Source organism: Pristiophorus japonicus, unplaced genomic scaffold (genome assembly GCF_044704955.1).
Source record: "Pristiophorus japonicus isolate sPriJap1 unplaced genomic scaffold, sPriJap1.hap1 HAP1_SCAFFOLD_764, whole genome shotgun sequence".
In the NCBI taxonomy this organism is placed as follows: Eukaryota; Metazoa; Chordata; class Chondrichthyes; family Pristiophoridae; genus Pristiophorus; species Pristiophorus japonicus.
In genome coordinates, this window is record NW_027254681.1 from 73,942 (window position 1) to 97,743 (window position 23,802).

At 50.8% G+C, this 23,802-nt stretch overlaps 1 pseudogene; it reads right to left on the reverse strand.

Moving 5' to 3' along the window:
* The window catches only part of LOC139256794 (cell adhesion molecule CEACAM3-like), a 30,513-nt pseudogene extending 15,669 nt beyond the window's left edge, over nucleotides 1-14,844 (reverse strand).
* Between the last annotated feature and the right edge of the window lie 8,958 nt (nucleotides 14,845-23,802).

Below are 23,802 nucleotides of genomic sequence, written 5' to 3' on the forward strand. Positions count from 1 at the left end.
CCATTGTAGGAGACCTTTATGGTAGCACTGCCGATGACAGGAATCAGTTCTTTTGTGTAAGTTCTTAGTGAATTGGAGTTAAGACTGGCCTTGAGGCCTTGTTGCACCACAACCTTTCGAAAGTCTTTTTGCCCATGATGGACAGGCTCGCGCCCGTGTCCAGCTCCATTGACACCAGGAGTCCATTTAGTTCAACATTCAGCATTATCGGGGGACAATTCGTGGTGAATGTGTGCACCCCATGCACCTCTGCCTCCTCTATCTGAGGCTCTGGTTCGTCGTGATCCTCCGTGGATCTGTCCTCCTCTGCAACATGGTGGTTTGCAGGTTTAACAGGCTTTGCAGCTTGCCTGCACACTCGTTGGAGGTGTCCCATTGTACCACAGCACTTGCAAACGTACTCTTTCAATCGGCATGAATGGAACCGATGATCATCCCCACAGCGCCAACAAGGTGTTAATGGCCTTGCACTCATCACCCTTGATGGTGAACTCTGAGACATCTGCAGATGTGCAGCTGCAGGTATGTGTGACCTGCCCTGTACGGTACAATTCGAAAATAACATCACTTTGTTCACAGTACTTGTAGCAGCACTTGTGTGCTGAGAGATTTGCTTCATATTGTCACTGGTGGCAATGAACACCTGGGCTATCGCTATGGCCTTACTCAAGGTTGGGGTCTCTCCAGTCAAAAGTTTGTGAAGTATGGTTTCATGGCCAATGCCAAGTATGAAAAAGTCTTTGAGCATGTGCTCCAAATGTCCTTCAAATTCGCAATGTCCTGCAAGACGTCTTAGCTCAGCGACATAACTCGCCACTTCCTGGCCTTCAGACCTTTTGTAGGTGTAGAACCGGTACCTCGCCATCAGAACGCTTTCCTTTGGGTTCCAATGCCCTCGGACCAGTGTGCATAAATCGTCAGATGATTTCTCTGTGTGCTTTGCTGGAGTGAGCAGATTCTTCATAAAGCCATGCGTTGGTGCCCCACAGATGGTGAGGAGGATCGGCCTTCATTTGGCAGCGCTCTCTTCCCCATCTAGCTTGTTGGCCACGAAGTATTGGTCGAATCCCTCCACAAATGTTTCCCAATCATCTCCCTCCGAGAATTTCTCAAGGATGCCCACTATTCTCTGCATCTTTGGGTTCGCTATCTGTATCTCATCGGCAGTTGTTATGTATGGAGAAGAAGTCAGACTGAACACTGTGATCTCAAAGTAAATGTGACCATAGTCTTTTATTGCAGGTTTTCAGAGTGCCTCTCCAACCTGTGAAACCTCCTTAAATACCTGTGCTCCCAAGGGATTATGGGATCCCGTGGGACTCCAGGGGAAGATCCCTCTGGTGGCTCTTCAGAGTAAATACGAGTCCACATATATAACAGATAGCATGGAGGTACAGCAAGTAACTTGGAAGGGAAATGGAATATTAACCTTTATTGTAAGGGGGATGGTATAAAAATAGGGAAGTCCTGTTACAACTGTACAGGGCGTTGGTGAGACCACACCTGGAGTATTGCGTACAATCTTTGTCTCCTTATTTAATAGGGATATGCTTGCTTTGAAGGCAGTTCAGAGAAGGTTCGCTGGGTTGATTCCTGAGATGAAGGGGTTGTCTTATGAAAAAACATTGACCAGATTGGGCCTACGCTCGTTGGAGTTTAGAAGAATGAGAGGTGATCTTATTGAAATGTATAAGATTCTGAGGGGGCTGCACAGGGTAGATGCAGAGTGGATGTTTCCCCTTCTGGGGGAATTTAGAACTAGGGGGCATAATTTCAGAAGAAGGGATCACGCATTTAAAACAGAGATGAGGAGGAATTTCTTCTCTCAGAGGGTTGTGAATCATAGGAATTCTCTACTCCAGAGCACTTTGGAGGCTAGTTCTTTGAATATATTTAAGGTAGAGATAGACAGATTTTTTAATGATAGGGGAGTCAAATGTTATGAGGAATGGGCAAGGAAGTGCATTTGAGGCCAAGATCCGATCAGCCATGATATTATTGAATGGTGGAGCAGGTTCGAGGGGCCAAATGGCCTACTCCTGCTCCTATTTCTTATGTTCGTATGTTCTAATGGTGAGTTCTGTATATACGGAATGGCCCCCCAGAAAATACACAAACACTTAAAATATATATTTTTTAAACATCATATATTTAAAATGAATCAAAATGGAATTTAATTAATTTTTAAAAATTTAATATTTTGCAAAATAAGTGTATATATTTTAATGTCTCTAAAATTAAACTTACCTTAATTCACAGGTATTTAAGTGTTTAAATTGTTGGAAAAAAATTTACTTTTCTGTCCTTTATAAGTTTTAGGGCTAGATTTTCCACTTTGTTTTCATGCATAACACCCACTTAAAGAACATTTTACCGCTGAAATGACATATAACGCCCAGATATCACCCATTTAGCCACAAAATGGAAACTGATGCCCATTTATCGGACACTTATCGACGAGCGTTACTTTCTCCATGTGCGTAATGCCGCGAAAAAATAATACCGCCCACCCACTTTTTTTGGGCGGATTCATCAGAATGGTCGAAATCAATACCCATAATAGCTTCCAGCGTTAGTTTCCGCACATAATTAACACCGAGATTCAATAATATCGACCGCCCGCTTTTTTTTGTCGTAAAGATCACATTTGCCGAAACTAACACCCAGGAGATCACCCAGCATCACTTTCACCACCCTGCACACATATCACCCACAATATCGTTTGCCCAAAACACCGCTCAACTGAGCACATGCGCTGCATTGCCGTACACAGGACTCTAAGTCAGAGTTGATACCGGGCCACTACATGTGGGATCTGGCTATCACTTTCATCATTACTATACCCGGGTGTGTGCTGTGGAGATCCGAGATGAATGTCTCCCTGCCCTTTTTTGGTAGCACTACGCGGTTACCCGATAACAGGCAGTTTGCCTGAATGGACAGCTTGTCCTTTCGCCGCTGGAACGGCTTGATTGGCTCTTGCATTTCAATGGGGATGCTGGCCCAGCTCCCATGCAGTACACAGTTTTTTACTAGGGACAGCAGAGGATCTTGGCTGGTCCAGGTCCTAATCTGGTGGGCTGTGACAGGTGATTTATCATTTTCAAACGCTTCCATGACCATCAACAAGTCCGCGGGCTGCACCACCATCAACAAGTTTGCAGGCTGTGCCATTTCCACCCCCGTGGTGGGCAATGGTAGCCGACTGAGAGCATCTGCACAGTTCTCGGTGCCTGGCCTGTGGCAGATGGTATAGTTATACGCTGATAGCGCGAGTGCCCACCTTTGTATGCGGGCTGTGGCATTAGTATTTATCCCCTTGTTTTCAGCGAACAGGGATGTGAGGGGCTTGTGATCGGTTTCCAGCTCAAATTTGAGGCCAAACAGGTACTGATGCATTTTCTTTACCCCGAACACACACATACACTAATGCCTCTTTCTCAATCAGGCTGTAGGCCCTCTCGGCCTTAGACAAGCTCTTGGAAGCATAGGCGACAGGTTGCAACTTCCCCGCAACGTTAGCTTGTTGTAATACACACACGACTCCGTATGACGACGCGTCACATGCTAGCACAAGTCTTTTACACGGGTTATACAATACAAGCAGCTTGTTGGAGCATAAAATGTTTCTGGCTTTCTCAAAAGAAATTACTTGTTTTTTTCCCCATACCCAGTTCTCACCTTTGCGCAATAACACATGTAGGGGTTCTAAGAGGGTGTGACCTGGGCGCGTTCCTGATAGCCTCTGCCTTGGCGTCTGTGGACCGAATGCCATCTGCCGTGATCTTTCTCCCCAAAAACTCCACTTCTGTTGCCATGAAGACGCATTTCGACTTCTTCAGCTGCAGCCCGATGCGATCCAGTCACTGGAGGACATCCTCCAGGTGTTGTAGGTGCTCGGCGGTGTCCCGACCCGTGACCAATATGTCGTCCTGAATGAGGCTATCAGGAACGCATCCAGGCCATAGAACGTCACGGAGCTGCGGTCATTCCTGGGACTCCTCAACTATTTTGGTAACTTCCTACCAGGGTTAAGCACCCTTTTAAAGTGTGTGGTACCGACTTGGGTAGGCTCTCCATGTTTCTCTGGAAGATCGCTGCAGCCGACCGAATTCCAAACGGGCATCTGTTGTAGATGAACAGTCCCTTGTGCGTGTTGATGCAGTTTGAGGCCATTTGAAGACTCCTTCAGCTCCTGCGCCATGTAGGCCGAAGTCAGGTCGAGCTTGGTGAACGTCTTACCTCCTGCCAGCATCGCAAATAGGTCATCTGCCTTAGGTAGCGGGTATTGGTCCTGTAGCGAGAAACGATTAATAGTTACTTTATAATCGCCGCAAATCTTAACCGTGCCATCACTTTTGAGTACTGGAACAATCGGGCTGGCCCACTCGCTGAATTCCACTGGGGAGATTATGCCCACGCATTGCAGCCTGTCCAGCTCGATTTCCACTCTCTCCCTCATCATGTGAGATACCGCTCGTGCCTTGTGGTGAATGGGTCGTGCCTCTGGGACCAAGTGGATCCATACCTTTGCCCCGGAAAATGTTCCAATGCCTGGCTCAAAAAGGGAAAAAAAATTGTTGAGAACCTAGGTACATGAGACCTCATCAACATGTGATAGCGCTCGGATGTCATCCCAGTTCCAGCAGATTTTGCCCAGCCAGCTCCTTCCAAGCAGTGTGAGGCCATCGCCTGGGACAATCCAGAGTGGCAGTTCGTGCACCGTGCCCTCGTAGGTGACCTTGACCATGGCGCTGCTCAGGACAGTGATAAGCTCTTGGGTGTACGTTCTCAGTTTCATGTGGATGGGACTCAGGCCTGGTCTGAGTGACTTGTTGCACCACAGTCTCTCAAACATCTTTTTACTCATGATGGATTTGCTAGTGCCAATGTCCAGTTCCATGGCTACGGGTAAGCCATTCAATTTTATGTTTGGCATTATAGGTGGACATTTCGTCAAAAATGCACCTCGTGTGCTTCTGCATCTGTCTCCTCTCTCTGAGGCTCAAAATTGCTTTGATCCACCATGGACCGATCTTCCTCTGCCACGTGGTGGTTAGCAGGTTTTGCAGAGCTTGCAGCTCATTTGCAAGCTCATTGGAGGTGCCCCATTGTTCTACAGCTCTTGCAAACATACCCTTTGAAGCGGCATGAATAGGCTGAATGGAAGCCTGCACAATGCCAATAAGGTGTGAATTGCCTTTGTTGGGGACTCTGAGTCATCTGGGTCACCTGAGGCCTGCTAGCAGTTGCAGACTCGTGGGTTCTGCCCTGTACATTTCTGCTTGCAAACACAGTTCCAGTTAATTTATGAACATTGCTAGCACTTGTGTGCTGAGAGATTTGTTTGGTGTTATCACTGGTGGACATAAACGCCTGTGCTATCGCAATGGCCTTACTGAGGGTCGGTGTCTCTACAGTCAAAAGTTTCCGTAGGATGGTCTTGTGGTCAATGCCCAGTACAAAAAAGTGTCTGAGCATTTGCTCCAGGTAGCCATCAAACCCACATTGTCCTGCAAGTCGCCTTAGCTCGGCGACGTAGCTCGCCACTTCCTGACCTTCAGATCGCTGGCACGTGTAGAACCGATACCTCGCCATCAGCACGCTCTCCCTCGGGTTAAGATGCTCCAGAACCAGTGTACACAGCTCCTCATACAACTTATCTGTGTGTTTCACTGTAGCCAGAAGTTTCTTCATGAGGCTGTAGGTCGGTGCCCCGCAGCCTGTGAGGAGGACCGCTCTCCTTTTTGCAGCGCTTCCTTCTCCGTCCAGCTCATTGGCTACAAAGTACTGGTCTAGCTGTTCGACATAGGCTTCCCAGTCCTCACCCTCCGAGAACTTCTCCAGGATGCCCACAGTTTGCTGCATCTTTGCATTGGATTTGTATTCTTGTCGCCAGTTATTGTGTTCCTAACACAGATGAGGCTGCACACAGGGAGGTTAAAGTAACAGTGACCTCAGTCTTTAATAAGACACTCCAGAGTGAGGAACAGGCCTTAGGGGCCGGCTTATATATAGTGCTCCCAAGGGATGCTGGGATCCCTTGGGACTTCAGGGGATGAGCTCCCTGGTGGCGGAACATGGGAGTGCATGCTTTACAGATACACAACAAGCTCCCTGGCGGCGGAACATGGGAGTGCATGTTTTGCAGATACACAACAGAGACCATCCTATGAAAACTTTTGACTGTAGAGACACCGACCCTTAGTAAGGCCATTGTGATAGCACAGGCGTTTATGTCCACCAGTGATAACACCAACAAATCTCTCAGCACACAAGTGCTAGCAATGTTCATAAATTAACTGGAACTGTGTTTGCGAGCAGAAATGTACAGGGCAGAAACCACGAGTATGCAACTGCCAGCAGTCCTCAGGTGACCCAGATGACTCAGAGTTCCCAACAAAGGATGAATGCAAGGCAGTTCACACCTTGTTGGCGTTGTTGAGGCTTCCATTCAGCCTATTCATGCCACTTCAAAGGGTATGTTTGTAAGAGCTGTGAAACAATGGGGCACCTCCAATGAGCTTGCAGACGGGCTGCAAGCTCTGCAAAAACTGCTTACCACCACGTGGCAGAGTAAAATCGGTCCATGGTGGATCAAAGCAATTTTGAGCCTCAGAGAGAGGTGGTAGATGCTGAAGTACACGGGGTGCACACATTTTTGATGAAATGTCCACCTATAATGCTAAATGTAAAATTGAATGGCTTACCCGTAGCCATGGAACTGGACACTGGCGCTAGCCAATCCATCATGAGTAAAAAAATGTTTGAGAGACTGTGGTGCAACAAGGCACTCAGACCAGCCCTGAGCCCCATCCAAACGAAACTGAGAACGTACACCAAAGAGCTCATTGTGGTGTCCTGACACCTTACTATAGAATCACATGAGGCATGTACTGCAGACAAGGTCAGTATGTGACCTGAACCTTTATTCCTAGGACCAAGAAGTGCTGACCCTGCGTGGAACCTCCCTTTATATACCTGGATGACCAGGTGAGGAATGTCTCCCACAAGTTCACCCCCTGTGGTCAAGGTGTGCATTACTCAGCTGTATACAGTGTCCAGTGTTGTTACATAAAGGTTACAGTTATGTGAAGGTTACAAACATGACATCACCTCCCCCCAACGTCTTTGGGTCAAAGATTGAGTCTTTCAGACGGTCGATGCTCTCTCGTGGAGCACCGCAGTTGGGGCTCTGGTGGTTGGGCCTTGGCATGCCTTTCTTTCGCCTGAGGTGATTCTGACCTGTCCGGGATGGCCGCAGGGACTGTGCATGCCGGTGACTGTCCTTGTTGCTCGTTCACTGGCAGTGGTGTGGGTGACATCTCATGATCTTCCTCAGGTTCCTCAGTGTCCATGCTGAACCTTTACTTTACTTGGTCCAGATGTTTGCGGCGTATCTGTCCATTGTTTAGTCTGACCACTATGACCCTATTCCCCTCTTTGCCAATTACAGTACCCACAAGCCACTTGGGTCCCAAAGCATGATTGAGAATGAATACAGGGTCATCGATTTCTATGCATCTCCCCATTGAGTTGCGATCATGGCACTCGATTTTGGACTGGCGCTTGCCCTCAACAATGTCTGACAGGGCTGGATGAATGAGGGACAGCCGCGTTTTAAGCATGCGTTTCATGAGTCATTCCACGGGCGGAACTCCCGTGAGCGAATGCGGACGGGACCTATAGGCCAGCAGGAGGTGCGATAGGCGGTACTGAAGGGAGGGTCCTAGAATCCGGAGCATGCCCTGTTTTATGATTTGAACCGCATGTTCTGCCAGGCCATTGGAAGCCGGCTTGAACGGAGCTGTCCTGACGTGTTGGATACCATTACCCGACATAAACTCCTGGAATTCATAGCTCGTGAAACACAGGCCATTATCACTAACCAGGATGTCCGGCAAGCCGTGGGTCGTAAAGACCGTACACAGACTCTCCACGGTGGTGGATGTTGTGCATGAATTCAATATGATGCACTCGATCCATTTCGAGTATGCATCGACAATAATTAGGAACATTTTTCCCATGAACGGGCCCGCGTAGTCTACGTGACTATGTGACCATGGCCTGGTGGGCCAGGGCCACGTGCTGAGAGGGGCCTCCCTGGGGTCATTTCCCAGCTGAGCACACGTTGTGCACCTGTGAACCCAGTGTTCCAGGTCTGAATCAATTCCCGGCCACCATACATGTGACCGGGCAATGGCCTTCATTAGCATGATGCCTGGGTGCTCGCTGTGGAGTTCCCTGATGAATGCTTCCCTTCCTTTCTGGGGCATGACTGCCCAGCTGCCCCATAGCAGGCAGTCAGCTTGGATGGAGAGTTCGTCCAACCGTCTGTGAAACGGCCTGATCTCCTCAGGGAACGCTCCATGTGCGTGGGCGCCCAATCTCCAGTCAGGACACGTTTCTTTATCAGGGGTAGGAGGGGATCTCTGTTGGTCCAGATTTTGATCTGGCGGGCTGTGATGGGGAGCCTGCAGTGTCGAAAGCCTCAACGCGCTTTGCTCCGACGCCCCCTTGGTGGTCACCAGTGGGAGCCTGCTGAGCGCATCAGCACAATTTTCAGTGCCTGGCCGGTGCCATATTGTGTAGTCATACGCAGCCAGCGTGAGGGCCCACCGCTGTATGCGAGCTGACGCATTGGCATTGACAGCCTTGTTGTCGGACAACAGGGATGTTAACGGTTAGTGGTCCGTTTCTAACTCGAACCTTCTGTCGAAAAGGTACTGGTGCATCTTTTTCACCCCGTAGACACATGCGAGTGCTTCCTTTTCAACCATCCCATACCTCCATTCTGCCTGGGAGAGCGACCTGGAGGCATAAGCCATAGGTTGGAGTTGGCCCTCATCATTACTCTGCTGCAACATGCACCCAACCCCATAGAATGATGCATCACACGTTAAAACCAGTTTCTTACAGGGGTTGTACAAGGTCAACAGCTTGTTAGAACAAAGCAGATTCCGCGCCCGATTGAAAGCCCGTTCTTGACAGTCCCCAAAAAACCATTCACAACCCTTACGCAGGAGCACGTGCAGCGGCTCCAACAATGTGCTTAAGTTCGTCAGAAATTTCCCGAAGTAGTTCAATAGTCCCAGAAATGACCGTAACTCCGACGTGTTGCCGGGCCTGGGCGCACGACGGATCGCCTCCGTTTTGGATTCGGTAGGCCGGATCCCATCTGCGGCAACCCTCCTGCCCAAAAACTCGACCTCTGGGGCCAAAAACACACACTTGGACTTCTTTAGTCATAAGCCTACCTGGTCCAGTCGGCATAGCACCTCCTGCAGGTTGTGGAGGTGTTCCTTGGTGTCTCGACCCGTGATTAGGATGTCATCTTGGAATACAATTGTTCCAGGGATGGATTTGAGCAAGCTTTCCATGTTCCTCTGGAAGATGGCGGCCGCTGAACGAATGCCAAACGGACACCTGTTGTAAACAAATAGCCCCTTGTGCATAGTGATGGTGGTCAGAAGCTTGGATTCATCAGCCAGTTCCTGAGTCATGTAGGCTGAAGTGAGGTCCAACTTGGTGAACAGCTTGCCACCTACCAGTGTGGCAAAAAGATCCTCCACTCTCGGAAGCGGGTATTGGTCCTGTAGTGATACTCGGTTGATGGGTGGCCTTGTAATCGCCACAAATCCTGACCGAGCCATCCGCTTTAAGGACAGGAACGATGGGGCTTGCCCAGTCACTGAATTCAACAGGCAAAATTATGCCCTCTCTTAGCAGCCTGTCCAACTCACTCTCAATTCGCTCACGCATCACATACGGCATGGCTCTGGCTTTGTGGTGCACTGGTCTGGCGTCCAGGGTGACGCGTATCAATATTTTGGTGCCCTTAAAGGTCCCGACACCAGGTTGAAAAAGTGGCTCGAATTTCTGTAGGACCTGTGAGCATGAATTTCACTCCACAGATGAAATGGCATGCACATCCCTCCATTTCCAGTTCATCTCGGCTAGCCAGCTCCTCCCCAAGAGCGCGGGACCATTCCCCGGGACAATTCAGAGTGGCAGCCGCTTCTCTGACCCATTGTATGTGACCACCAAGTTTGCACTGCCTAGTACTGGGATGATCTCTCTGGTGTACGTCCGTAACTGCATGTCAATGCGTTCTAGTTTGGGCCTGTTAGCTTTGAGTGATCATAGTTTTTCAAATTGTTGGGCACTCATAAGTAACTGGCTGGCTCCTGTGTCCAGCTCCATGCGTACCGGGATGCCACTTAATAGAACTTTCATCATCACGTGTGGCATTTTGGTATATGAGCTGTGGACGTCTGCCACATGAACCCGCTGGACTTCAGCGTCCATAGCTTTTCCCCAAGCATCACCCTGCCTTGCAGACCCCTCGTCTGGTTCCTCCGCCTCGTAAACTAGCCTCGCTACGGGCTTTCTGCACATTCTGGCCAGACGTCCACTGAAGTTACAGTTTCTACAGATAAATTGTTGAAACCTACAGGTTTCCGCAGCATGTCTGCCACCACACCTCCAGCATGAGCTGAGATTGTTGTGAACAAAGGAAATGTTAACAGGCATTCCTCTCTGATTGTCTCTTTGATTACTCCTGAGCACTCTGTTGCTGAGTGTCAATGGTCCCATCCCGGGACGCATTGTCCCTTGTGATGGCATGAATTGCCGATCCCCCTGCCATTGTCTCTGTTGCTGGCCCAGTCTAGAGCCTGTTGCTGCCTGGGCGGTCTCGAATTGCCCTTGCCTGCCTGCAGGGTTCTGAGTCTCATTTACAATGTTAACTCCCTGGACCATCGCCACATTGGAACCAGGGCTGCGCGCGTAAATTATCTTGGTCTCCTCTTCCCCTGCCATGAAGGTCTGAGCTATCAACGTTGCCCTTTCCAAAGTCAAGTCCTTGGTCTCAATAAACTTCCTGAAAATCCCGGCATGACCAATGCCCTCAATGAAGAAATCCCTTAACATCTCCCCCCTGCAGGCGTCTGTGAACTTACAGAGGCTGGCCAATTGCCGAAGGTCCGCAACGATGTCCGCTATGTTTTGTCCCTCCTGACGCTGGTATGTATAGAACTGGTGCCGGGCCATGTGTATACTGCTCACCAGTTTAAGGCGCTCACCGATCAGAGTGCTGAGCTTTTCAAAGGACTTGTCTGGCGGCTTCTCGGTGCGAGCAGGTCTTTCATCAGCGCATAGGTCTTGGATCCACAACTGGTCAGTAGATGCGCCCTCCGCTTGCCAGCCACTTCCTCTCCCAGCCAGTCCTTCATGACAAAGCTCTGCTGGAGTCTCTCAACGAAATCGTCCCAGTCCTCACCAATACAGTACCATTCCTCTGCGTTACCGGTGGCCATCCTCGTGGGTCGTTGATTTCCGTTTCTCGTCGCCAAATGTGGTGTCCTTACACCTTACTATAGAATCATACGAGGCATGTACTGCAGACAAGGTCAGTACGTGACCTGAACCTTTATTCTCAGGACCAAGAAGTGCTGACCCTGCGTGGGACCTCCCTTTATATACCTGGATGACCAGGTGAGGAGTGTCTCCCACAAGTTCACCCCCTGTGGTCAAGGTGTGCAGTACTCAGGTGTATACAGTGTACAGTATTGTTACATAAAGGTTACAGTTATGTGAAGGTTATAAACATGACACTCATCACTGTCCTGGGCAGCGCCATGGTCAAGGTCACCTACGAGGGCATGGTGCATGAACTGCCACTCTGGATTGTCCCGGGCGATGGCCCCACACTGCTTGGAAGGAGCTGGCTGGGCAAAGTCTGCTGAAATGGGATGACATCTGAGCGCTATCACATGTCGATGAGGCCTCATGTACTCAGGTTCTTAACAAATTTCCTTCCCTTTTCCGGGGCGAAGGTGCGGATCCACTTGATCCCAGAGGCACGACCCATTCACCACAAGGTGCGAGCGGTACCTCACATGATGAGGAAGAGAGTGGAAATCGAGCTGGACAGGCTGCAATGTGAGGGCATCATCTCCCCAGTGGAATTCAGCGAGTGGGCCAGCCCGATTGTTCCAGTACTCAAAAGTGATGGCACGGTCAGGATTTGCGGCGATTATAAAATAAATATTAATCGTTTCTCGCTACAGGACCAATACCCGCTACCTAAGGCAGATGACCTATTTGCGACGTTGGCAGGAGACAAGATGGTCACCAAGCTCGACCTGACTTCGGCCTACATGACGCAAGAGCTGGTGGAGTCTTTGAAGGGCTTCATCTGCATCAACACGCACAAGGGACTTTTCATCTACAACAGTGCCCCTTTGGAATTCGGTCGGCTGCAGCGATCTTCCAGAGAAACATGCAGAGCCTACTCAAGTCCATACCACGCACGGTGGTTTTTCAGGACGACATATTGGTCATGGCTCGGGACACCGTCGAGCACCTACAAAAGCTGGAGGAGGTCCTCCAGTGACTGGATCGCGTAAGGCTGTGGCTGAAGAGGTTGAATAGAAGTGGAGTTTTTGGGGAGAAAGATCGCGGCGGACGGCATTCGGCCCACCGACGCCAAGACAGAGGCTATCAGGAACGTGTCCCACAGAACGCCACGGAGCTGCGGTCGTTCCTGGGACTCCTCAACTATTTTGGTAACTTCCTACCGGGGTTAAGCACCCTCTTAGAGCCCCTACATGTATTATTGCGTAAAGGTGCGAACTGGGTATGGGAAAAAAACAAGTAATTGCTTTTGAGAAAGACAGAAACATTTTATGCTCCAACAAGCTGCTTGTATTGTATAACCCGTGTAAAAGACTTGTGCTAACATGCGACGTGTTGTCGTACGGAGTCGGGTGTGTATTACAACAAGCTAACGTTGCAGGGAAGTTGCAACCTGTCGCCTATGCTTCCAGGAGCTTGTCGAAGGCCGAGAGGCCTCCAGCATGATTGAGAAAGTGGCATTAGCATGTGTGTTCGGGGTAAAGAAAATGCATCAGTACCTGTTTGGCCTCAAATTTGAGCTGGAAACCGATCACAAGCCCCTCACATCCCTGTTCGCTGAAAACAAGAGGATAAGTACTCATGCCTCAGCCCGCACTCATGCTATCAGCGTATAACTATACCATCCGCCATAGGCCAGGCACTGAGAACTGTGCGGATGGTCTCAGTCGGCTACCATTGCCTACGACGGGGGGTGGAAATGGCGCAGCCTGCAAACTTGTTGATGGTGGTGCAGCCCGCAGACTTGTTGATGGTCATGGAAGCGTTTGAAAATGATAAATCACCTGTCACGGCCCGCCAGATTAGGACTTGGACCAGCCAAGATCCTATGCTGTCCCCAGTAAAAAAACTGTGTACTGAATGGGAGCTGGGCCAGCATCCCCATTGAAATGCAAGAGCCAATCAAGCCGTTCCAGTGGCGAAAATACAAACTGTCCATCCAGGCAGACTGCCTGTTGTGGGGTAACCGTGTAGTGCTACCCAAAAAGGGCAGGGAGACGTCCATCTCAGATCTCCACAGCACACACCCGGGTATAGTAATGATGAAAGCGATAGCCAGATCCCACGTGTGGTGGACCGGTATCGACTCTGACTTAGAGTCCTGTGTATGACAATGCCGCGTGTGTGCTCAGTTGAGCAATGCGCCCAGAGAGGCACCACTAAGTTTGTGGTCCTGACCTTACTGACCATGGTCGAGGATCCATGTCGACTATGCAGGCCCGGTTCTCGGTAAAATGTTCCTGGTGGTGGTGGATCCTTTTTCAAAATGGATTGAATGTGAAATAATGTCGGGAAGCACCACCACTTTCACCACCACTGAAAGCCTGAGGGTCATGTTTGCCACCCACTTCCTGCCTGACATACTGGTCAGTGACAACGGGCCATGTTTCACCAGTACCGAATTTAAAGAATTCATGACCCGCAATGGGATCAAACATGTCACCTCGGCCCCGTTTAAGCCAGCCTCCAATGGGCAGGCAGAGCGGGCAGTACAAACCATCAAACAGAACCTTAAACGAGTCACAGAAGGCTCACTCCAAACCCGCCTGTCCCGAGTACTGCTCAGCTACCCCACGAGACCCCACTCACTCACAGGGGTGCCCCCGGCTGAGCTACTCATGAATAGGACACTTAAAACCAGACTCTCGCTGGTTCACCCCAACCTGCATGATCAGGTAGAGAGCAGGCGGCGGCAACAAATGGTAAACCATGTTCGCGCCACTGTGTCACGGGAAATTGATCTGAATGACCCTGTGTATGTGCTAAACTATGGACATGGTCCCAAGTGGATCGCGCGGTGATTGCTAAAGAAGGGAGTCGGGTGTTTGTAGTCAAACTAGATAATGAACAACTTTGCAGAAAGCACCTGGACCAAATGAGGCTGCGGTTCACAGACTGCCCTGAACAACCCACAGCACACACCACCTTTTTCGAGCTCACAACACACACCCAAAGGATCAACGACACCACCCCGTACCAGGAAATTGAACCCATCACACCCAACAGCCCAGCAAGGCCAGGCTCACCCAGCAGTCCTGCAGGGCCAACAACACGCCAGCCCAGTGAGGGCACAGCCAACACACCAGAACAGACATTTGTACCGAGGTGGTCCACCAGGGAAAGGCTCCCGACCGCCTCACCTTGTAAATAGTTTTCACTTTGACTTTGTGGGGGAGTGATGTTGTATATCTGTAAAGCATGCACTCCCATGTTCCGCCACCAGGGAGCGCATCCCCTGAAGTCCCAAGGGATCCCAGCATCCCTTGGGAGTACTGTATATAAGCCGGTCTCTAAGGCCTGTTCTTCACTCTGGAATGTCTTAATAAAGACTAAGGTCACTGTTACTTTAACCTCCCTGTGTGCAGTCTCATCTGTGTTAGGAACACACTACTGACCTTGCTCCTGGGTCCCGTCCTTGCTGCCCATCTTGACCTTGCTCCACCTGACCTCACTGCTGGGTCCCGACCTCGCTGCTGGATCCCGACCTCACTCCACCCGACCTCGCTGCTGGATCCCGACCTCACTCCACCCGACCTTGCTACTGGGTCCCGACCTCGCTGCTGGGTCCCGACCTCACTGCACCCGACCTCGCTGCTGGGTCCCGACCTCGCTTCTGGATCCCGACCTCACTCCACCCGACCTCGCTACTGGGTCCCGACCTCGCTGCTGGGTCCCGACCTCACTGCACCCGACCTCGCTGCTGGGTCCCGACCTCGCTGCTGGATCCCGACCTCACTCCACCCGACCTCGCTACTGGGTCCCGACCTCACTGCTGGGTCCCGACCTCACTGCACCCGACCTCGCAGCTGGATCCCGACCTCACTCCACCCGACCTCGCTACCGGGTCCCGACCTCGCTCCTGGTTCTCGACCTCACTCCACCCGACCTCGCTGCTGGATCCCGACCTCACTCCACCCGACCTCGCTACCGGGTCCCGACCTCGCTCCTGGTTCTCGACCTCACTCCACCCGACCTCGCTGCTGGATCCCGACCTCACTCCACCCGACCTCGCTACCGGGTCCCGACCTCGCTCCTGGTTCTCGACCTCACTCCACCCGACCTCGCTGCTGGATCCCGACCTCACTCCACCCGACCTCGCTACCGGGTCCCGACCTCGCTCCTGGTTCTCGACCTCACTCCACCCGACCTCGCTGCTGGATCCCGACCTCACTCCACCCGACCTCGCTACTGGGTCCCGACCTCACTGCTGGGTCCCGACCTCACTCCACCCGACCTCGCTACTGGGTCCCGACCTCACTGCTGGGTCCCGACCTCACTGCACCCGACCTCGCTACTGGGTCCCGACCTCGCTGCTGGGTCCCGACTTCACTCCACCCGACCTCGCTACTGGGTCCCGACCTAGCTGCTGGATCCCGACTTCACTCCACCCGACCTCGCTACTGGGTCCCGACCTCGCTGCTGGATCCCGACTTCACTCCACCCGACCTCGCTACTGGGTCCCGACCTCGCTGCTGGGTCCCGACCTCACTCCACCCGACCTCGCTGCTGGGTCCCGAACCCGCTACTGGGTCCCGGCCTCGCTTCTGGGTCCCGACCTCACTGCTGGGTCCCGACCTTAATCCACCTGACCTCACTGTAAGGTCCGGACCTCGCTCCTGGCTCCCGACCTTGCTGTTGGGTCTCGACCTCGCTGCTGGGTCTCAACCTCACTGCTGGGTCCTGAACTCGCTGCTGGGTCCCAACCTCACTGCACCCTTGCTCGTTGCTGTGTCTCGACCTCGTTGCGATATCCCGACCTCGCTGCAACCCCCCTCGCTGCTGTGCATCTATCTCGCTGCTGGGCCACGATCTCGCTGCTGGGTCCTGACCTCACTCCACCTGGCCTCACTGCTGGGCCCCGACCTCACTCCTGGGTCCCGACCTCGCTCCACCTGACCTCGCCGCTGGGTCCCGACCTCGCTCCTGGCTCCCAACCTCACTCCACCTGACCTCGCTGCTGGGTCCTGACCTCGCTGCTGGGTCTCGACCTCGCTGCTGGGTCTCGACCTCGCTGCAGGGTCCGACCTCGCTCCACACGACCTTGCTCCTGGGTCCCGACCTCGCTCCACACGACCTTGATGCTGGATCCCGACCTCGCATGGCCCGACCTTGCTCCTGGGTCCCGACCTTGCTGCCCATCCTGACCCCGCTATACCCGACCTCACCACTGTGCCCCGACCTCACTCCTGGGCCCCAACCTCACTCCTGTGCCCCGACCTCACTCCTGGGTCCTGACCTCACTCCACCCGACCTCGCTGCTGGATCCCCGACCTCACTCCACATGACCTTGCTCCTGGGTCCCGACCTCACTCCACACGACCTCGTTGCTGGATCCTGATCTCGCTCCAGGGTCCCGACATCGCTCCTGGCTCCCGACCTCACTGCTGGGTCCCGACCTCGCTGTTGGGACTCGACCTCGCTCTTGGCTCCTGACCTCGCTCCGAGGTCCCGACCTCACTCTTCACGCCTTCGCTGCTGGGTCCTGACCTCGCTGCTGGGCTCTGCCCTCACTGCTGGGCCCTGACCTCGTTCCTGGCTCCAGACCTCGCTCCTGGATCCTGACCTCACTGCTGGGTCCCAACCTTGTTCCTCGGTCCCGACCGCGCTCCTGGGTCTCGACCTCATTGCTGGGCCCCGCCCTCACTCTTGGGTCCCAACCTCGCTGCTGGGCCCCGACCTCACTCCTGGGTCCCAACCTCGCTCCTGGGTCTCGACGTTGCTCCTGGGTCTCGACCTCACAGCTGGGTCCTGACCTCGCTCTTGGGTTCCGACCTCGTTTCTGGGTCCTGACCTCGCTCCTGGGTCCCGATCTCGCTCCTGGGTGCCGACCTCACTGCTGGTTCCTGACCTTGCTCCTGGGTCCCAACCTCGCTCCTGGGTCCCGATCTCACTCCTGGGTCCCAACCTCGCTCCTGGGTCCCAACCTCACTGCACCCGGCCCCGCTGCTGTGCTACGACCTCGCTCCTGGGTCCCGACCTCGCTCCTGGTTCCCGACCCCACTACTGGGTCCCGGCCTCGCTCCTGGGTCCCAACCTCGATGCTGGGTCCCGAGCTCACTCCTGGGTCCCAACCTCGCTCCTGGGTCCCGACGTTGCTCCTGGGTCTCGACCTCACTGCTGGGTCCTGACCTCGCTCTTCGGTTTCGACCTCGCTCCTGGGTCCCGATCTCACTCCTGGGTCCCAACCTCACTGCTGGGTCCCAACCTCACTGCACCCGGCCCCGCTGCTGTGCCACGACCTCGCTCCTGGGTCCCGACCTCGCTCCTGGTTCCCGACCCCACTACTGGGTCCCGGCCTCGCTCCTGGGTCCCAACCTTGCTGCTGGGTCCCGAGCTCAATCCACCTGACCTCGCTGCTGGGTCCCGACCTTGCTCCTGGCTCCCGACCTTGCTGCTGGTGAAAGAATGCAAAATTCACAAGAAACCTCCCCCTGTGTTTTGGCTCATTCAAAAGGAAATTTAATTTGGGACTATCTACGAAAAGTTTCAAACCCTAAAGTGCTTTTGGAAGAAACTACGAACTTTAATAGAATTTTGGATTTTAAAAGACAAACTCAAGGCTGTGGGCGGACCTACGGAGCTAGCAAGAGACAGTTCTAATTAAGTAAAGCTACCTGGGTGTGAAGGCTGAGTTAACCTGTCTGGAAGAATGAGTATTTGAAAATCCTTCTCCACAAGAGACATTAACATCACAAAATCACCCAGAGGTAGCTCCCCATCAACATGGGTCTGGACAACCATTTCAGCATATACATCACAAAGAGGCCCAATCCAGCCTGTATGCGAAAGAGTAAGCACAAAAGGACATTGCAATTACCAAACTAATATTTCCATCAGGAAACAGTTTTCGAACGTCAACCCACCCAAGATATATAAACTTTTAACGAGCCCGACAAAATATTACGAAGAAGAACCAAGCCCGCCAAAATTATACAAAGGACTTTGAAGAGATTTGGCGCTAAGATTAGAACCACTGAAATCGTATAACTGCCCACTGTTTTCAACAGAGGTTAGAGAGGTGGTTGCTAGGTAGCTACAAGGCTGCCACTACCTCATCAAGACAAGGAGAGAAACCAACGCGACATTTGTAAACTAACTTTTCCAGCCTCAAAGTCTGAACTCCTGAAGGAAGGAAAAACATCACCATCTACCATTAACTATCAAAAGTATTGGTAAGCATTTGTCCCTGCCTGCCCTGGAGTCTAACCTAGCTAGAATTAGGTATTGGGAGGTGGGAGGTATAATTTTACTGCAACCCCCTTTGAATGTGTAGTTTATGGTACTTTATTAGAGTGATTATAAGTTTAACCTTGTACCTTTCCCTGTATTGTACTTTATTAGAGTGGTTATAAGTTTGACCTTGTACCTTTCCTTGTACTGTCCTTTATTAGAGTGATTGTACGTTTGGCCGTGTATTTTCTTATGAGAGTAATAAGCCTGTATTACCTTGACTGTAATAAAACCAAAGTTCTTTGCATCAAACCAGTGTCCTCTGCACTTTTGTCACACCCCCCCCAAATAAATCCAGAGTGTACAGAACCCAAGGGAGTGGGAGCGATTCGAACCGCTCACGTTGGTCAGAAGGGAACCTGACCCCCTCATAGAGACCACCCACACCCCCCTTACAAAATAGCGACTGTGGCAGGACTCTGGTACACAGGGTGTGATGTGGAGAGTGCTGGTTTGGGGCAAAGAACCAAACTGGAAGAGAGGATTTCCTCCTATGTGTTTAAGAAGGTCAAAGTAACTGAGGAATGGGTGCTTAATCTATTGCGCGCTGAGCGTCCAGCTGACGCTGCAGCCCAGTGGACAGCAAGCAAAGATCACAAAGAAGCAGTAGAGAAGGCAATCTGGTTGGTCAGTCGACAGCGACAGATCCAACTCCCAGATAGAATGAATGAAACATTAGAGGCAGAGTTATGGGAATGCGCAGAGAACTATCAGGAAAGGGTTAAGTCAGAAGAAAGATTATCAGGAGAACTCCGTAAGCTAAAACAGGAAAGGACCAAATAATGGAAAGGTTTAAAAACAGTCAGGACTATATTCAATGTCAGGTTACCGAGGCCAAAAGTAATGAAAAGTCACTGAGGGAGGAAAGCACTCGCCTCACCCTACAAGTAAAAGAGCTCCAGGAAAGATTAAAAGATGTGCAGGCAGCATATAAAGTAGCTAGCACTAAGGGGTTTGAATTGGGAGACCACGGTCCCTGCCAGTAACAAATTAAAAGTTTAAACTTTGCTCTGTCCAAGGCAAAAGGCATGGTATGCCTAATAAGCCCGGGTACGCCCCAGGTAAACCTGGAAGAGAAGGAAGAAACTACCTGGCCACCACCTGTGGCATCGGTGACTATACCGGTTCATAAGAACATAAAAACATAAGAATTAGGAACATGAATAGGCCATCTAGCCCCTCGAGCCTGTTCCGCCATTCAACAAGATCATGGCTGATCTGGCCGTGGACTCAGCTCCACTTACCCGCCCGCTCCCCGTAACCCTTAATTCCCTTATTGGTTAAAAATCTATCGATCTGTGATTTGAATACATTCAACGAGCTAGCCTCAACTGCTTCCTTGGGCAGAGAATTCCACAGATTCACAACCCTCTGGGAGAAGAAATTCCTTCTCAACTCGGTTTTAAATTGGCTCCCCCGTATTTTGAGGCTGTGCCCCCTAGTTCTAGTCTCCCCGACCAGTGGAAACAACCTCTCTGCCTCTATCTTGTATATCCCTTTCATTATTTTAAATGTTTCTATAAGATCACCCCTCATCCTTCTGAACTCCAACGAGTAAAGACCCAGTCTACTCAATTTATCATTATAAGGTAACCCCCTCATCTCCAGAATCAGCCTAGTGAATCATTTCTGTACCCCCTCCACAGCTAATATATCCTTCCTTAAGTAAGGTGACCAAAACTGCACGCAGTACTCCAGGTGTGGCCTCACCAATACCCTGTACAGTTGCAGCAGGACCTCCCTGCTTTTGTACTCCATCCCTCTTGCAATGAAGGCCAACATTCCATTCACCTTCCTGATTACCTGCTTCACCTGCAAACTAACTTTTTGGGATTCATGCACAAGGACCCCCAGGTCCCTCTGCACCGCAGCATGTTGTAATTTCTCCCCATTCAAATAATATTCCCTTTTACTGTTTTTTTTTCCAAGGTGGATGACCTCACACTTTCCGACATTGTATTCCATCTGCCAAACCTTAGCCCATTCGCTTAACCTATCTAAATCTCTTTGCAGCCTCTCTGTGTCCTCTGCACAACCCGCTTTCCCACTAATCTTTGTGTCATCTTCAAATTTTGTTACACTACACTCTGTCCCCTCTTCCAGGTCATCTATGTACATTGTAAACAGTTGTGGTCCCAGCACCAATCCCTGTGGCACACCACTAACCACCGATTTCCAACCCGAAAAGGACCCATTTATCCCGACTCTCTGCTTTCTGTTCGCCAGCCAATTCTCTATCCATGCTAATACATTTCCTCTGACTCCGCGTACCTTTATCTTCTGCAGTAACCTTTTGTGTGGCACCTTATCGAATGCCTTTTGGAAATCTAAATACACCACATCCATCGGTACACCTCTATCCACCATGCTCATTATATCCTCAAAGAATTCCAGTACATTAGTTAAACATGATTTCCCCTTCATGAATCCATGTTGCGTCTGCTTGATTGCACTATTCCTAGCTAGATGTCCCGCTATTTCTTCCTTAATGATAGCTTCAAGCATTTTCCCCACTACAGATGTTAAACTAACCGGCCTATAGTTACCTGTCATTTACTCTGCCCCCTTTTTTAAACAGAGGCGTTACATTAGCTGCTTTCCAATCTGCTGGTACCTCCCCAGAGTCCAGAGAATTTTGGTAGATTATAACGAATGCATCTGCTATAACTTCCGCCATCTCTTTTAATACCCTGGGATGCATTTCATCAGGACCAGGGGACTTATCTACCTTGAGTTCTATTAGCCTGTCCAGCGCTACCCCCCTAGTGAGGGTGATTATCTCAAGGTCCTCCCTTCCCACATTCCCGTGACTAGCAATTTTTGGCATGGTTTTTGTGTCTTCCACTGTGAAGACCGAAGCAAAATAATTTCTCATTATTAAATCCCCCTTCTCATCTTCTAAGGGACCAACATTTACTTTAGTCACTCTTTTCCATTTTATATATCTGTAATAGCTTTTACTGTCGGTTTTTATGTTTTGTGCAAGTTTACCTTCGTAATCTATCTTTCCTTTCTTTATTGCTTTCTTAGTCATTCTTTGCTGCCGTTTAAAATTTTCCCAATCTTCTAGTTTCCCACTAACCTTGGCCACCTTATACGCATTGGTTTTTAATTTGATATTCTCCTTTATTTCCTTGGTTATCCATGGCTGGTTATCCCTTCTCTTACTGCCCTTCTTTTTCACTGGAATATATTTTTGTTGAGCACTATGAAAGAGCTCCTTAAAAGTCCTCTACTGTTCCTCAATTGTGCCACCGTTTAGTCTGTGTTTCCAGACTACTTTAGCCAACTCTGCCCTCATCCCACTGTGGTCCCCTTTGTTTAAGCATAGTACACTCGTTTGAGACACTACTTCCTCACCCTCAATCTGTATTACAAATTCAACCATACTGTGATCACTCATTCCGAGGATCTTTTACTAGGAGATCGTTTATTTTTCCTGTCTCATTACACAGGACCAGATCTAAGATCGCTTGCTCCCTTCTAGGTTCTGTAACATACTGTTCTAAGAAACAATCCCGCATGCATTCTATGAATTCCTCCTCAAGGCTACCCCGTGCGATTTGATTTGACCAATCGATATGTAGGTTAAAATCCCCCATGATTACAGCCATTCTTTTTTCACATGCCTCCATTATTCCCTTGATTATTGCCCGCCCCACCGTGAAGTTATTATTTGGGGGCCTATAAACTATGCCCTCCAGTGACTTTTTCCCCTTACTATCTCTAATCTCCACCCACAATGATTCAACATTTTGTTCATTTGAGCCAATATCGTCTCTCACAATGCCCTGATATCTTCCTTTATTAAAAGAGCTTTCCCACCTCCTTTCCCTTCTTGTCTATCTTTTCGAATTGTCAAATAACCCTTTTTGTTTAATTCCCAGTCTTGGCTACCCTGCAACCACGTTTCTGTAATTGCCACCAAATGATACCTATTTGTAATGATTTGTGCCGTCAGCAGCAGGAGGGGCAAATCAGTTGCGGGGCGGACAGGGATAGTGAACCAACGCCACCTGTAGCACCGAGTTTCAGCTTGGCTTGGCCGCAGGGAGGAGAGGGAGGCGAGCCAGAACTGGGAGAGCTAGAACCAGGGCCAATGTGCCCGGTCCGGCAACAGAAGTTTGGCCCACCCACCCTTAACGGGGGTCCAGGGCCCCTGGAAAGCCAGTTTGTGGTCCCCCACACTCCCCACCAGCTTAGGGCAATGGTAAGCCATCTGGGAAAGCTAACTCCAAAGGGTTCACTTTGTGGTTCACTTTGTGGAAGTGGAACAGGCAGGGGATATTAATGGGTGCGATGATGCAGAAATGGCAAAAATGCTTCTCCTATCTCTAGACAGCAAACTGTACTAATACCTCTCTACTTCGAGCAAAAGAGGACAGAAAACACTTGCTGCCGTCCAAAAAGACATTTTAGAAGCTATAGACTGCAATGACGGGAGTCCCTTCTCTAGAGTAGAGAAAACGATGCAGCTCACAGGAGAAACCCCACAGGATTTCGCATACTGACTGTGGCCGGTGTACAAAAGCGCCTGTAGTGGGGACATAGACAGAGATCACTTAAACCCAGATGAATTAGCACACTGGCTCTGAAGCCTAGTAGCTAACAGTTTACCCAGAATAAGAACCAAGGCTGAGGCCTGGTTCGACCTCAGAGATCCCCAAGCCACAGAACAGGGAGTGCTTAGGCAGCTGACCCTAGCTTACAGAAACAGCAGAGGCACAGAAGAGCACCCACAAAAGGGAAGGGTTCATGAAATTCGACCTAACCAGGACAAGAGGGAATGGCACCACGAAGGGGGCAACTCCTCCGATACCAAACGTACCTGCTTTGGGTGCGGAAAGAGTGGGCACTGGAGAAGGGACTGTAAAAATCCTTGGAAGAATAGCGCAGGAAAGAATTCCCCAGCCCCTGCCCAAAAGACCGAGACAGATAAGCCAGTCCCTCCCCACTCATTTGATACCTTTTTAACTGTGCTCCGAGCCATGTTAGATGGCCCTGTGAAGGTAGCCACTGCCACCGGTACCGAGATCCCATCTGCCCCTCCCAACCAAAACCGTGACTAGAACAGGCACAGCCTGTCCACCTGTGTGCCCTCGAGTATGATGCGTGGGGGAGACCGACCGTATAGATGGAAGTGGAAAAGGTGAA